This window comes from Podarcis vaucheri (assembly GCF_965113315.1).
Source record: "Podarcis vaucheri genome assembly, chromosome: 2".
In the NCBI taxonomy this organism is placed as follows: domain Eukaryota; kingdom Metazoa; phylum Chordata; class Lepidosauria; order Squamata; family Lacertidae; genus Podarcis; species Podarcis vaucheri.
The window spans coordinates 103,013,324-103,029,334 of NC_138760.1; the positions used below are offsets into that span (position 1 = coordinate 103,013,324).

At 44.2% G+C, this 16,011-nt stretch overlaps 1 protein-coding gene across 1 annotated transcript in view; it reads left to right on the forward strand.

The window, feature by feature from the left end:
• The first annotated feature begins 3,120 nt into the window (after window positions 1–3,120).
• Window positions 3,121–16,011, forward strand: part of FRMD4B (FERM domain containing 4B) — a 262,525-nt gene continuing 249,634 nt past the window's right edge. The window contains exon 1 of the mRNA XM_082209330.1: window positions 3,121–3,277. The gene's annotated coding sequence lies outside the window, so the exon portion shown is untranslated. The remainder of the gene's footprint in view (window positions 3,278–16,011) is intronic.

The following is a 16,011-nucleotide window of genomic DNA, read 5'->3' on the forward strand; positions in this document are numbered from 1 at the left end:
CTGCCCCTCCTCCTCCGTTCCACATTACTGCATCTAAGCAACATAGTCAATACTTAAATTATTGGGGGATGGAGCAGAAGACCCCTATTTGCTACCGTTGAAGGCTACTGGGAGGGGGGATAAATTGGGAGGAGCCGGAGGATGCTATTTGTGGATTTCAATAAGGGTCCTTCTACCTCCCCCCACCCCCTTTGAAGCTCTATATATTGTACTGGCTATTGAGTGACTGTCTGAAGTAGCAGTTGTGTGGGGGTGATTCCTAGGCTCCAAGACCCTGGTCTTTGGCACCGGGACAACCCCCACCCTCTTAAAACCTTATATATATATATCGCTGATTTCCTTCTGAACGTTTATTCATACAAATTAGTACAGTTGGAAACGGAAAAGATTCCGTTTGACTTCCAAAACATTCGGAAACCAAAGTGTGGCTTCTGATTGGCTGCAGGAAACTCTTTTGAATCCGATTTTTAAAAAAATGCTGCATCTCTTTCCTCTTCATTTAGAGATAGAGGCTATCCACAGACTATAATTCAAACAGCTCTTGATAGGGCTAAAAGAACTTCCAGACAGGGTTTGTTGGTATCGAAACCCAAGAAGGAACAGAACAGGATTTTTGGTTCTGTAGAGTACAATTGTTTATCCTCCTCTATTGAAAGAGTTATTGGACAACATTGGCATGTCATCTCCCATATTCCAGGTTGTGAAAATTTGCCAATTTTAGGCAAAAGGCAGACTAGATCATTTAGAGATGTTCTTACCCACACTGATTTATTAGAATATCATAGTGAGGATCCTCATATATTGGTGAAAGGGCGTTATAGATGTGGTCACTGCACACGTTGCAGATTTGTGTTGCCTTTAAAATCATTCACTAATACAATGAATGGATAAAAGATTGTCTTGGAACAGTTCACAAATTGTTCTACTAAAAACTGTGTATATTGCCTCCGCTGCGCTTGTGAGCTGTTATATGTAGGCAGTACCACTCGTGCAATTAGGACCAGAATTTCTGAGCATAGGTCCAAAATACATAATATACAGTGGTACCTCGGGATGTGAACGGGATCCGTTCCAGAGCCCCATTCGCATCCTGAATAGAACGTAAGACACAACTGCGTGTCTGCCCGTGCACGGGTCGCGATTTGCCACTTTCGCGCATGCGCGTGGTGTCATTTTGAGCGTCTGTGCATGCGCGAGCGGCGAAACCCGGAAGTAATGCACTCCATTACTTCCGGGTTGCCGTGGAGCGCAACTTGAAAATGCTGAACCTGAAGCACATTCAACCTGATGTATGACTGTATGTCTAGATGCCCCATTAGTCCAGCATTTCCAGCAAGCTGCCCATACAGAGAATGATCCGAGTTTTTTTTTATCTTGTGGACCTTCAAAAAACAACCTTTTAGAACTGTAGATATATGAAGAGCCTTGTTACAAAAGGAGTATAAACTAATATTTCAATTTGGAACCTCGTATCCAAAGGGTTTGAATAGTGAATTCGATCTGGGATGCTATGTATGAGTTAATTTGTATACTGTTGTTTGGTTGTAACAGAAAAGTGATGCTGCACCTTTAACCATGTAATCATGTGATGATTGATTCTATACACTTGTACAGTGGTACCTCGAGTTAAGTACTTAATTCGTTCCGGAGGTCCGTTCTTAACCTGAAACTGTTCTTAACCTGAAGCACCACTTTAGCTAATGGGGCCTCCTGCTGCTGCCACGCCGCTGGAGCATGAGTTCTGTTCTCATCCTGAAGCAAAGTTCTTAACCCGAGGTAATATTTCTGGGTTAGTGGAGTCTGTAACATGAAGCATATGTAACCTGAAGTGTATGTAACCCAAGGTACCACTGTATTGTATTTAACTGTTTGTTATGAGTCTGACCAATAGCTGTGCTTGTGAATACCTTCTTTATTCTGAGCAAGCTGTTTTGTATGATTGGGTAAGGTATAGTAATAGACTGATATTTACCACACATTGTAATTGGAGTGCTATTTTGTATCATGCAGCTTTACGGACTGATGAAGCATTTAGCGAAACCTGTAATATATCCCGAGAACAGGTCTCCTTTTGCCTACTTGCGTTATTCTCACCAGGGTGATGGCTTTGATTTGCCTTCCCGTGATTGATCCATGTACACGGCTTTGTGTTTCCAACTCAGGCCCAGTGAAGAACATCTCATCCAGTTCAAGCTTTGAAAAACTTTTTCATATTCTCCAGTGTGCTACTCTTGCCATTGTGGCGGCACAGGGTTGCCTTTCCATGGTTGGACTTACGCTACTTGTTGAACGGTTCATTTATCCAGTCTGTATAACGTTTACTGTACATGGTAACTTGTTAAGATAGAGTTGTACATTTATCCACTCCATTTTTACAGTATCTCCAGGCTTTGTCTTGCACATGGCACCTTAGTATGTTTGTTGTTTGAATGGTTATAGCCTATCTCTATTCTAGCTATTATTCTAGTAAATTTGGTTTTATACTTATAAGCCAGTTTGTGGTGGTATTGTTTTGTTGTATGATTATCACTGCCACCACATTTGGTATTTTGTGTATATATATATTTTTTGGGAGTTGTAGTCCAACAAGGTCTGCGCGGTGGTTGCGCCATATTGCATTATGGGTCTGGGGGTGATGGCAGGCAACCACTCTGACTACCACCTGCCTTGACGTGTGTGACCCGATCCCACTGAAAAGTATCACCGGAGGCCGCCGGAAAGTTCTCTGAGCGCAGCGCTTCTTCCGGACGGTCCAAGTCCTCGCTCAAGCCCGCAACTGGCACGTGGGCGAGACTCGCCTTTCCAGGCGAGGGCGCAGGAGGGTGGGGCTGCTCCTCCCTGGCGAGCCTCGGGGAGCCTCTTTGCCTATTCCCTGGGCGGCGTTGCTTTCTGCCAGGCGGCGAGCGCCGTGCGGGACCCTTTCCCGGCCGCTAGAGCCCTCCCTCCCTCCTTCCCTCGCTCCCTCCCTCCTTCCTTCCCTCTCTGGCGCAGGGCTGTGCCATCTCCGCCGAGCGTGCAGGAGCAGCATCCGCGCTGCCTGGGCAGAGGCGCAGCAGCGGCCGAGCGAGGCGAGAGGGTGGCCCGCGGCAGAGGCGAAGCGCCCGGAAAGCAGCGCGGCCAGGCTGCGGGAGAGGCTTTCGGCGGCCGGAGCAGCCTGCTTTCTCACGTGCTGCTCCGAAGGGAAGCGAAACTCAGCGGCGCCGGCGGAGTTCCTGCTCCTGCAGCGGGGACAGACGCGTCTCCTGCCCGCAGGAGCAGCCGCGACCAGAGCGCAAAGGTAGGCGCGTTTCCCCTGCTGCGAGAGGGACGCATTGTTGTCTCGTCTTTGGATGCGCACCCCTCCGCGCGTATGGAGAGGGATGGGGTGCCTTGTGCCATCTCTCCATCTGCAGCGGAGAGAGAGAGAGAGAGACAGACAGAGAGAGGAGCAGCAGCAGCAGGAAGCCGGGAGCCCCAGTAATAGCCATTGTCAGTCGCAACAAGCTGCCCGCTCGACGCTTCCTCGGCTGCGCTCACGCCCAGCAGCGCCAGGAGGGCGGCGTTGGTGCAGGAAGGCTCCCTCGCTCGCCGGCTTGTTTTTCTCCCTCCCTGCCTGGCTGCCAGCGAAAGCTAATCCTCCGGGCTGTTTCCCCCGCGTCTGGGTGTTCCCAGGAACAAAGCTCAGAGACTAGGGCAGGGTGTCTGGCTGCGGGCACCCCGAGGCTACACTCGAGCCCGGCTGGAAGTTTGGGCGTGTGGATTATCATATTATCTGTGGCTTCCCCTCCCTGCCTTTCTCTCTCTCTCTCTCTCTCTCTCTCTCTCTCCTCCTCCTCCTCCTCCTCCTCCTCCTTTTTCCTTTTGAATTTGTGAAAGCTCTCCTTCCCTCCTTTTTTGATTGGCAACGTGCAAAAAAGCCCAACAACCAAAGCACACAACCCATGTGCTTTGTTCTTCTGAGCGATCTGTGAAGAGTGACTGGAGAGCGAGCGAGAGATGGGATGTTTCATTGAGCAGCAAAGGAGTTACTTAGCTGCGTGTGGACTCGAGCCCCGAGGCTGGGATTGAAGGAGCACTTAAGCGTAGAGGCAACTTGTTCAGACCAGCCGGATTCTTTGGTTTGGGATGGAGGGGTGGGGGCAGGGAGGGGTGAGTGAGGTCAGATGCGATTCTTAGAAGGGAATCTCCTCAAGCTATCAGTTGCTCAACCCACAAGCGGTGTGTTATGATAATACAAGCGTCCAAAGAGGGTTGCAGATTCAGGTGTCTCTCTGTCTCTCATGCACACAGACAGACATTGGCACTGCTTTCAGAGACTCCTCTGGCTGGGTGCTCCTGTCCAAAGAAGGCAGGAAGAGAGAAACTCCCTTGACAGCTCTCTGGGTGCAAATCTGGGCTCTGGAAGAGTAGAGGCTTCTCCCATTCCAAGAGTTCCAAGCTTTCCAGCATTCATCTGATTTGTTATGGGGGCGGCGGGAACTTGTAAAAGGGATGAGAGAGAGAGAGAGAAGCTCTTCAGGGTTAAATTTCCAAGAACATTCTCTTATCTGTGGGACTTAAGCTCTCTCTTATCAGGAGTAGGAAATGCCCAGAGAGGCTGCTGGTATTTTTGCTCTGAGCTCACAAGTGCCTGTAATGCTGCTGTGGCTTCCCATTGGGGTTTCATTTTGCTGGGCAAGATTAAAGGCCAGAAAGAAAGAAAAAAACTGGTGTGTGTGTTTTAAAGAGATTTTGATGGGTGGGTGGATTATATGAGTTTCAGTGGAGTAATGGACTAATCTATCCATTTTAAATTTGCAGTTGGGAAAATATATTTCTGAAGGCAGACACATACTTTATTCTCTGGATGATGCGCCCACGTGGTTTCAGTGATAGGCATAATCTTAGGAGAGATATCCTTTCTGTGTGTGATAGAAAGGAGAATGCCACTTTTTAGGAAGGTGCTTGGCACCTGCGATCTGTACTAACCAGGTGTAGCTGATGTGGTGCCCCCTGGGGGTTGTCGGGCAACAATTCCCCACACCTGTTACTAATGTTTGTATGAAAAACAATTCATTTTTTAAAAGATGAATAATCAAAATGGTTAATTACACTTGAATTACACTCACAATGTGAAGAGGTTTTTTTTTTAAGATTAAATTTAATAAATAATTATAGTAGTGTGTAAGCTAAGTTGTGGTCAGAAAATTCAAGCATTTTTTTTTTAAATGACAGAATTATATTTGGCGTTATGCACATCATAGGAAGTTCTGAAAAAGTTGTATAATAAGGAGTATTTAAGCCTGAAATAACATCAAAAAACATTTCTACTTGAAGCCTAATAAAAAGTGAAAGATATAACGATCAGGCAGCCAACCACCTCCCTTTTCTGTAGCCTGTACAGCAGGTATGGGGATCTGTGGCTCCAACTTCCATCAGCCCCAGTCATCATAGCCAGGGGTCAGGAATAATAGGGGTTATAGTCCAGCAACATTGGGAGGGCCACAGGTGCCCTACAGAGTGTAGAGAAACTAACAACCTACACACACACATGCAGGTTTACTTAGATGTTAAACGCTCTGTGATGAAAGACTCCCTATCAGTGCAATGTCTATTAGGTTAGCCTCATTGAACTCAATTCAGTTTACTTCCAGGCGTATGCAAGCGTGCAGCATTACGCTCAAATACTACCGACACTTACTTGGGAGTAAGTCTCATACTGGGACATACTTGTGACTGTATGTGAAGATGGTGCTGCACAAGAATGTTGATTTTTTAAAAAGTACTTGATAACCAACTTAGTCAGGAGTACACACATCGTGCTTGCTTAATGTGTAACAAGTGAGTGACTATAAACATGTGGTGCAAGGAAAGTTTACGCACACACGCATGCACACACCCTGTCCAGCACAGGCAGTAAGTGCTATGAAACACAACGAGTAGACAGCTGTAGTAGTCCTCTGACAGCAACGTTTTCCACCTTTTCCCCTAAGGAAGCTAAAGCCCAACTGTGCTGCTCTGCTGATGTGCAAACGCTCGCATGCTATTTCTCTATTACAGCTCTGCAGATGCTGAGCAGATCAAAAAGATAAAACCTACCAACTTGAGATCCTGACTTTACTGAAGTTCTGATCTGGCTGGCCTTTTTGTGGTGTTTGTCATACTGCCTTTCCTTTGTTCGTTTCCTCCCTCAGTTTCCTACAATAGTCCTCCTTCCTGTTAGTTTCAGCTCTCTTCACTGTGCAGCAAAGTGCTTGTCACAAGACAATGTTTACATTCCACAGTCAGAGTACTGTTGGTTTTTCCCACGGGAATGGGAAGCTGGATGTGACGTACACTAGTTTCCTGTTTCTCTCTGCTCTCGGTGTTCGTTATTCCGAGGAGAAGGAACGGTTGCTTCTCTGCTCCCGCAGAGGCAAGATGCATGTTTGTAATTTCTCTACAATGAACTGTAAATAAAGCAACTTAAAGCATGTGGCACGTACTATTCATCATTCCGTTGTGCAAATGGACTCTGCTATATCAACATTTTGGTTCCGGGCCCAGAAAGACGTAAATCAAACTGAGGAATGCCGGCAGAGGAACAGAGGAACGGATTGGCGTTATCTGCTCTGCGCGTCAAGTTTGATTGATGAAGGTATGTGCTCATGCTCCGAAGCAGCCTGCCAGTTGCTAGTTTATGGCTTTATGGCTGGACTTTGAACTTTTAAAGCCGTTTTGCCGCGTAACAGGCAAAGGCTCCAAAAGGCACAAGCTCACAGGCTTGGATGGCTGGGAAAACGAAAGTACTTTTAAAAGTGCTTTTGGCTAAAGCTGCAGGACTGTGACGCAGCTCGTTTTAAGCAGCAGAAATGGCAAACGCAAAGCTGGTTGATGCTTTTGGGATTCCTAAGCTCAATAAGAATAACTACACAGAGTGGGTGCTATATGCAGAGGCAGTTCTGCGGAAAGAAGGTCTGTTTAATGTTATTACAGACAACCCCCCAGCTCCAGTTACAGCTGAATGGAATGCTAAGGATTCCAGAGCACGGGGAACGCTTACGTTGATAGTATCCCCAGAAGAGCTCTGTCTGTTGCGTGGAAAGACCACAGCCAAAGAAATTTGGAACTCTTTAAGAGAAGCTCACTTGAGGACAGAAGCTGGTTCCTCAATGTACTACTATGCCAAGCTGCATGATATGGCTCTTGCTGAAGGTGGAGATGTGCGTAAACACCTGATGGAGATGCAGAATCTGAGACATGAGCTGCAACAGAGAGGACTCAACTTTCCAGAGGCTGTGTATTCCTTCATGATACTACATTCTTTGGGTCCAAGTTGGGAGTCCGTTGCCACTCAGATTGCTGTTCAACCAACTGCTCAGCTCACAGTAGCCTATGTTACTGCCGTGATCCAGAATGAAGCAGATCGCCGGGGTGCTAGCTGCATGGGTATGGGGGAGTCTTCACAGACGTCATCCCAGAGTGCAGTGGAACCACCAGAGGGCGTCAAAGCTTTGAAGGCAGAGAAATGCTACTCGTGTGGACGTCTAGGCCATATGAAGAGGGAATGCAGATATCCCAGGGCCAAGACAGAGCAGCGCAGCGGAAGCTCATCGCGTGGAAAAGGCCAAAGCAAAGGCAAAGGTCCGGTGTCCAGGACAACGCAGCACAAGGCAATGGTCTCACGCTTCACTCCAAAGGTTGCAAAGGTCCAGAAGACGTCTAGATCTTTCTTCGTTGTTGATTCAGCAGCTACCCACCACATGTGCAACGACAAGAGACTGTTCGTGTCTTTTACACCGCAGGAAGGTGCGATTCACCAGGCGGATGACCACACGATCCCCAGTCAAGGCTACGGAACTGTTGTTCTTCACAGTTTGGACTTAGAGATACATGATGTACTTTACGTTCCAGATGCCACACACAATCTTCTCAGTGTGATGCAGCTGAATGAACGGAACATTGACGTTTCCTTCAAGAACAAGAAATGCACCATCACAAAGAAAGACGATTATGTATTGCATGCTGAATGTGTTGATCGTTTGTTTGTTTTGTATTATGATGATGTTGTGCAGGATGATACTTGTTGCATTGCAGGTTCTAACAAAAGTTTGCATGCAGGATGTATTCATGATTTTCACAGGAAATTTGGTCATTTGCATTTTGAGGCAGTATCTAAAATGCCTACCTTGGTTGAAGGTATGACTATTAAACCCTGCAGGTACCACATGAAGTGCAAGGCATGCGCAGCAAACAAGGTGAAAATGGCTGCGAAAGGTAAGGTGTCTAGTAGGCAAGCTACAGAACCATACCAGGTTGTTCATGCTGATTTAGTCGGTCCACTATCGCCCTCTTTGGGTGGCAATAGGTTCTTCATGGTTCTCATTGATGCATTTTCCAGGTATATTTACGTGTACAATCTCAAGCAGAAATCAGAGGCTTTTCCAAGGTTCAAGGAATTCTGTGCTTGGTTGGAAAATGTGCATGGTAAGAAGATAAAAATTCTTTTCACAGATCGCGGGGGAGAATTCACTTCTCAGCAGTTTGAAGCTTTTCTGACTGAGAAAGGAATTCAACACGATTTGTCCAGTCCTCGCTCGCCATGGCAGAATGGGCTTTGCGAAAGGGCAAATCAAACATTGCTTCAAGGGTTAAAGACCTTGCTGCATGATGCCAATCTTCCAGAGAGTTATTGGGCCGAATCTCTCTCGTGTTTTCTTTACAGTTACAATCGCAGGTTATCTTCAGCGATTGGTTGTACCCCCTATGAGAAGATGTTTGGCAAGAAACCATACATCAAACACATGAAAATTTTTGGTTCTGACATGTGGATTCATTCACCACAAAGCTCCAAATTAGGCAAGCGTGGTTTGCATGGTATCTTTCTAGGTTATCAGAAAGGTTCTTACAGAATAATGATGACTGACTCTAAGACAATTAAGCTCACAAGAAGTGTTGAGTACAATGCCAAGTGGGGGGAGAACGTGGGAATTTTTCAATGTTATCCTGATGACAGTGATGAGACTGAGGATAAGCAACAACAACCCACACCCACTGATGAAGGTTCTGATTCTGAGTCTGAAACTGAATCGGATAATTCAGAGGATTTCAAGAGTGCGAAAGCCTCTATGCGACCCTCTGAAAGCTCTGATCAGGAATTGGAGGAACCATTGTTCACAATAGGTCACTTTTCTCCTAAGAAGGAAGAGGAGAGTGTTGAAGACCAAAGGCTGATTCGCAGGTCACAAAGAGCCACTAAAGGCAGACCTCCAAAGAGATTTGCTGATGAATTTGCTAAGACAGCAGTAGCAGCTGTTAAAAAGCTCCAAGAAGGTATTTGAACCTTCAAGTTTCCAAGAAATCCAGGATTTGGATTCTAAGGAAGCTGAGCCATGGTTAAACGCCATGAAGGCTGAGCTTGATTCCTTAGAAAGGAACAAAACTTGGGAGCTAGTTCCAGTAGTTCCAGGAATGAAACTGCTTGGAAGCAAATGGGTCTTCAAAGCGAAGACTGATCAAAATGGCAAGATAGTCAGACACAAAGCCAGATTGGTAGCCAGAGGTTTTGCACAGGTACCAGGTGAAGACTATCACGAGACCTACTCACCCACGGTGAGATATGAGAGCATAAGGCTCATGCTCAAGCTAGCTGCAGAGGAGAATCTACACATTAGTCACCACGATGTAAATACAGCGTTTTTGTACGGATCTCTAGGTGAATCACTTTATATGCTTCCACCTGATGGCGTACAGGTAAAACAGGGATTTGTTTGTGCTCTGAAAAAGTCCCTTTATGGTCTCAAACAAAGTGCACGGTGTTGGCACACAAAACTCACTGAAGCATTGTTTTCTCTAGGTTTTCAGCAAGGGAAAGCTGATCCATGTGTATTTGTCAAAGAGGAAGGGCAAAAGAAGCTGTACTGTTTGTTTTATGTTGATGATATTTTATTCTTTTGGAAAGATGTCACAATGTACAATAACGCCCTAGCTCAACTGAAAGAGCACTTTGACATGAAAGATCTTGGTGAGGTAAACAACTACCTATCTCTGGAAATAGAGAGAGATCAAGATGGTAACATTCTAGTACACCAGTCACGGAAAATTGCTGATGTGTTAAGCAAACTAAACCTGATGGATGCTAACCCTGTAGACACACCGATGACAACAGGTTATCAGGTAGAAGACACTGAAGAAGCATTTTCTGACACTACACTGTACAGAAGTGTGCTAGGCAAGCTAAACTTCATTGCCAGATGTTCAAGACCTGACATTGCTGTTAGCTGTAATTTGCTAAGCAGACAAGTCAACAATCCTACTGTTAAGGATTGGAAAGCTTTAAAACGCATAGCACGCTATTTGAAAGGCACTATGCATTACAGACTGAGATTTAACAATCAGAAGTCTGGTGGTCTTGAAATTTTTGCAGATGCAAGTTTTGGAAGTGACACTACAGACAGGAAAAGTACGTCTGGAGTTTGCTACATGTACAATCAGGGTCTATTTGATTGGTCATGCAAGAAGCAAACAACAATCAGCTTAAGTACTTGTGAAGCTGAACTGAATGCACTGTCTTATTCACTTAAGGATTGTGAATGGTTGTTACAATTGTGCAAAGACATGAAAATTCCTGTCAAATGTCCAATCCAGGTTTACCAGGACAACAAAGCATGTTTGGCTTTGCTGAATTCGGAAGGTTGTAAGCAAAGCACGAAGCACTTGCAGTTGAAGTTGCAACATGCTAGGGAACATATTCAGAAGGGACTCGTAACGGTGTCCTATATGCCAGGTAATGAAATTCCTGCTGATGTATTGTCCAAGATTGTATCAAGGGATCAACACTGTACCTATGTACAGAAGTTGGGTTTGTACTGATATTGTACGAACACGCTGCCCAGTGATGTTCACAGAAAGGGGGAGGATGTTAGTTTCAGCTCTCTTCACTGTGCAGCAAAGTGCTTGTCACAAGACAATGTTTACATTCCACAGTCAGAGTACTGTTGGTTTTTCCCACGGGAATGGGAAGCTGGATGTGACGTACACTAGTTTCCTGTTTCTCTCTGCTCTCGGTGTTCGTTATTCCGAGGAGAAGGAACGGTTGCTTCTCTGCTCCCGCAGAGGCAAGATGCATGTTTGTAATTTCTCTACAATGAACTGTAAATAAAGCAACTTAAAGCATGTGGCACGTACTATTCATCATTCCGTTGTGCAAATGGACTCTGCTATATCAACACTTCCTGCGTTGTTTTCTGTGTCCATTTCCCCTCTTTTGGCTTTTCTGTGCTATCTCTCCTAATCACAAGTGTGGTCATATCATGCTTCAGTATTGCATTCCACAGCTGCTCACCCCAAATCACACACCCTTCACATTTAAACCTGTTTAACAACCTTTAATATATATCCTTACAACAAGCCTATGACACTGAGGTCCTCTTCTGAGGGCCTTCTGGCAGTTCCCTCACTGCGACAAGTGAGGTTACAGGGAACCAGGCAGAGGGCCTTCTCGGTAATGGCGCCCACCCTCTGAAAATCCTCCCATCAGATGTCAAGGAGATAAACAACCATATAACTTTTAGAAGACATTTGAAGGCAAGCCCTGTACCAGGAAGTTATTAACGTTTGACGTTTCATTATGTTTCTGTATTCTGTTGGAAGCTGTCCAGAGTGGCTGGGGAAACCCAGTCAGATGGATGGGGTATAAGTAAAATGATGATGATGATGATGTAGGTTTGGCTGAGAACTAGTAACCACATCAAGTTTCCCCACTGAGTTTCATGCCCAACAGAGATGTCAACCTAGGTCCCAGTTCAGCACTCTGACTGCTACACTAGCCCTATTCAGACAAATGTGTGAGGAAAGAAACTATGATGAATACAGCCACTATGGTGAAATACCATAACCCCTTCACAACTTGGTGGGGTGTTTACTGAGCACTTGGTAAGCTGGTGGTTGTAGCATCTTGCCAAACAGTGAGGTGGTTGTGTCCCTCCCAACCCCCAACCCCCCCATTCCTCCATTTCTTTGGATTTCTGTTCAGGCATGGACCTGAGGAAAAATTTGCCTCACAACCACTTTCCCAAATGGTTTCCAAGTTCACAGTGGTGTGTTTCAAATTTGGAAATCATCATTGCCACTCGTTCTGTGACTAGTTTAATTGAAATGTAATTTGTATATGGATTCCTGTATATATAAAAGTGGCATTTGAGTCCAAGAGAGAGACCTGTAAAAGGGGCTTACAGATTTTTGTTAATTGAGTATTTCATTGGAGCCAAATTTTAATTGGATTTTTGGTTGGAGTCAGAGTGGCAAATAACAAAACAATAACAATAATATATATTATTATATATATAATATATAATATATATATTATTATATATATATAACAATAATATATATAATATATATATCTACGAAAGCATATATATATATATATATATATATATATATATATATATGTGTTTTAAAAAGAATGGCAAGCAAACCAGATATCTTCACACAACTAATAATTTCAAAGTTGCCAGAAACAATATGTTTCAATTTATGACACCATAATTCTGTTAGGCTTGCATGCCCCACTTCTGAGCAATGGAATGTTTTAGGGGTGCAGGGTTCAGTTTTCTTTGGAAAGAAGTTACATGAAGCTTGTTTCATATTGTAATATTTGAATTTATTTACAAATGTAGAAGGTGAGCCTAGGATACAGTCGGAGCCACAGAGTTAGGGCTTGTCCACATTTCAGCAGTATTTAGCTGTTCATCCATTTCCCCACCAATCACATTATACCAGAGTTGTCCACTCCCACATATATTAGAATTTGTTTATGAAGAGCAACTTTGGTCTTTCCCATTCACACCAGCAGGTGCTCCATTGTGATTGTCCTGGCCTTCTAATTGGTTGATTCTATTATGGTAAGTAGGTACCAAAAGGGCATGCACATATTGCACACCAATGGCTGCACACCCAGCTTGTTTGTTTGTTTGTTTGTTCTAAATTACCCACCCGAGAAGTGGCAGGCAATTTTAAATTTGCTTGTGCAGTTTTCTGGTTTTGTGCAAATCTGATCGATTTAAGGGGGGGTGGGGTGGAATTCCTCAATTTATCCGATTTTGCCTGTATTAGATAAACCCAGATTTACAGGGGACATGCATCAAGATTAGTGTTGTTTGAGAGTAACATGTGAACTACACAAATTAAATGAGAAGGGCTTCAAAGACACAGTAAATTCCAGTGTGGAAGCTGCCAATCTTGTTATGAACCAGTAGATTTATAGTGCAATCCTGTGTCTAACTGGACTTACTCCCTTGTAAGTGTGTTTAGGATTGCAGCCTTACAGTGTAATCCTCCACATGTCTGCTCAGAACTAAGTCCCACTGAGTTCAATGGTACTTGCTCTCAGGTAAATGGGTATAGGATTGCAAGCTTAAATTCACCTTTTCTTATTTATTTGCAAATATTATTACTAACTTCAAACTGGTTGCATTTGGCAAACTGAACATATTTTAGTTGTCTCATTATATATTGATGCGTAAGTAGATATCTAATTGTTATCTGTGCCGCTCCAAATGTGGGTGTTTTATGACTCTTTTTCTGAAATTGACTTTTGTTTGTGATTATTTCTAGGCTACGATAAGCCACTTAGAGATTTTCCTTGAAATATGAAGCAGTATATAAATTGCCCACATAATAATAATCACCAGATGATCCCTTGCATTCGGCATGCTTCCGTTTCTCTGCCATTGCCTGAAAATATTAATGTCTTCCAGTGTTTTCTCTTTCCTCCTTCCTTGTGCTGGTTCCTGCTGAGGGCTTTGGCCAAATGAGAGATTTGGCCAGCAACTCTGGCCTCTCTCACCTAACTGAGCCAGGAGGATTAAGCTTGGTGCGCAGATGAAAAGTGGAGCGAGGCAGATGCATGATGAATAGAGAGACATTTGCAAACCTTGTTTAAGTCCCCATGGAATGGCTCCCTGCCACTTTGTTCTAATTTAAACTGATAAAGAGAAACGGGGGTACACAATCTGGGCGCTAATTAAACAGAGCATCAGCCAGGCCAGTAATTTGAAATAATCGAAGGCAGAAGCAGAACCAGCTTGTTAGTTGAAGCTTTTTAAAAACAAACAAAAACCAAAAAGAAGTATTTGGATAAAATTGTGGCTTCATCTTTTACGGAGATGGCAAGCTTTATGTCTGGAGTGTGCTGCTCAGTACTGCGCAGAATTGCAGCCTCTGTGATTCACAGAACACACGTGACCGGCCTTTAAGAATGATTAAAATACAGTGGACGCTCGGGTTGCAAACATGATCTGTGCGGGAGGCACGTTCGCAACCTGCAGCGCCGCGTTTGCACATGCGCGGGTCATGATTCAGCACTTCTTTGCATGCGCAAAGTGTGATTTAGTGTTTCTGCACATGCACAAGTGCTGAAACCTGGAAGTAACCCACTTCTGGGTTCAGCGCTGTGCGCAATCCGAAAACGCGCAACCTGAAGCATCTGTAACCTGAGGTATGACTGTATGGGAATCTTCAAAAGATGCTTCCTAGTTTACTTTCTTCCATTGTTTTAATACATGTCACAGAAATCCCCTTTCTGCTGGAACCCAAGCAAGTAAGAAAACAGCTCCCCCTCGCATTGCATTGCCAAGGTGCTTTCTGCTACTGAAAAAGTTACCTTGTGAGTTAGACAGAATGACTTACAGAAGCGTAAACTTAAAAAGAAAAGAAAAAAGTTACCGCTAATACTTAAGAGTGCCCTGAAATGCTGAGCACTTGTGGAAAAAAAGGTGACAATTGAGAATGGGACCTGAAAGCACAATGAGATGCTGCAGTTTCAATTATCTTTTTGTGTGTTCCCCCGCCCTGCTTTGCGGCTTCTCCATCCATAATGATTCCTTGATCTCTTCAGATAAAATACGGTTACAAGTTGTGAGGAGGAGAGAAATTGTCCGATACGATCTCTCTCCTGATAAATGATTTTGCCAACCACCCTCCCCTAAATTCGCCTCTGTCTACGCTGGGCTGATATAGCAGTTGGCCAAACTCCTCCAGAGAACCTAGCAGAGCATAATTTTTGACCTTTCCTGGTTTTTCATATTATTGATTTTTAAATCTTCTTCAGCCCAGGCAAAGAAACTTGACACAGACCGTTTCTTGCGGAGAATTTACTAACCTAAGCAAATTAGAAAGTGTGTTGGTGGGGTCCCCGTACATAACCAGGGGCACTTGCCTCTTTTCCTTGATCTGTTTTTGTTTCAAAAAACTTAATGGCATTTTGAGAAAGAAAGAAAAAACACCACCCCCACCACTGATACTTTAACAATGTCTGGGACAAAAAACACATATCCCAGTGACAAAAATATCAGTTGAACCCAGTGCTTTTTATGTACACAAAGAAAACTGTAAATGGGGAGGGGGTGTTCACTATCGTATAAGTGACAACAGCCTAGAACTATATTATGCAATGAAAAGTATGCTTCACCCCAGGGGTCAGCAAACTTTTTCAGCAGGGGGCCGGTCCACTGTCCCTCAGACCTGGTGGGGGGCCAGACTATATCTTTTGGGGGGGAAATAATGAAAGAATTCCTATGCCCCACAAATAACCCAAAGATGCATTTTAAATAAAAGCACACATTCTACTCATGTAAAAATACGCTGATTCCTGGACCATCCGCGGGCTGGATTGAGAAGGTGATTGGGCCGGATCCAGCCCCCGGGCCTTAGTTTGCCTACCCATGCTTTACCTTATTTGATAAGTAGAAGTTTTTTAAAAAGAGTTAGAGGCATTTATTTGTTCAGATTTACAATAGCTTTAACACAAAACTATAAATAAAACAGTTTAAATCCACAAAACTGTTAAAAAGTAAGTATATATATTATCAATGGAACACATACTACAGTGGTACCTCGGGTTAAGTACTTAATTCGTTCCAGAGGTAAATTCTTAACCTGAAACTGTTCTCAACCTGAAGCACAGCTTTAGCTAATGGGGCCTCCTGCTGCTGCCGTGCCGCCGGAGCACAATTTCTGTTCTCATCCTGAAGCAAAGTTCTTAACCGGATGTACTATTTCTGGGTTAGCGGA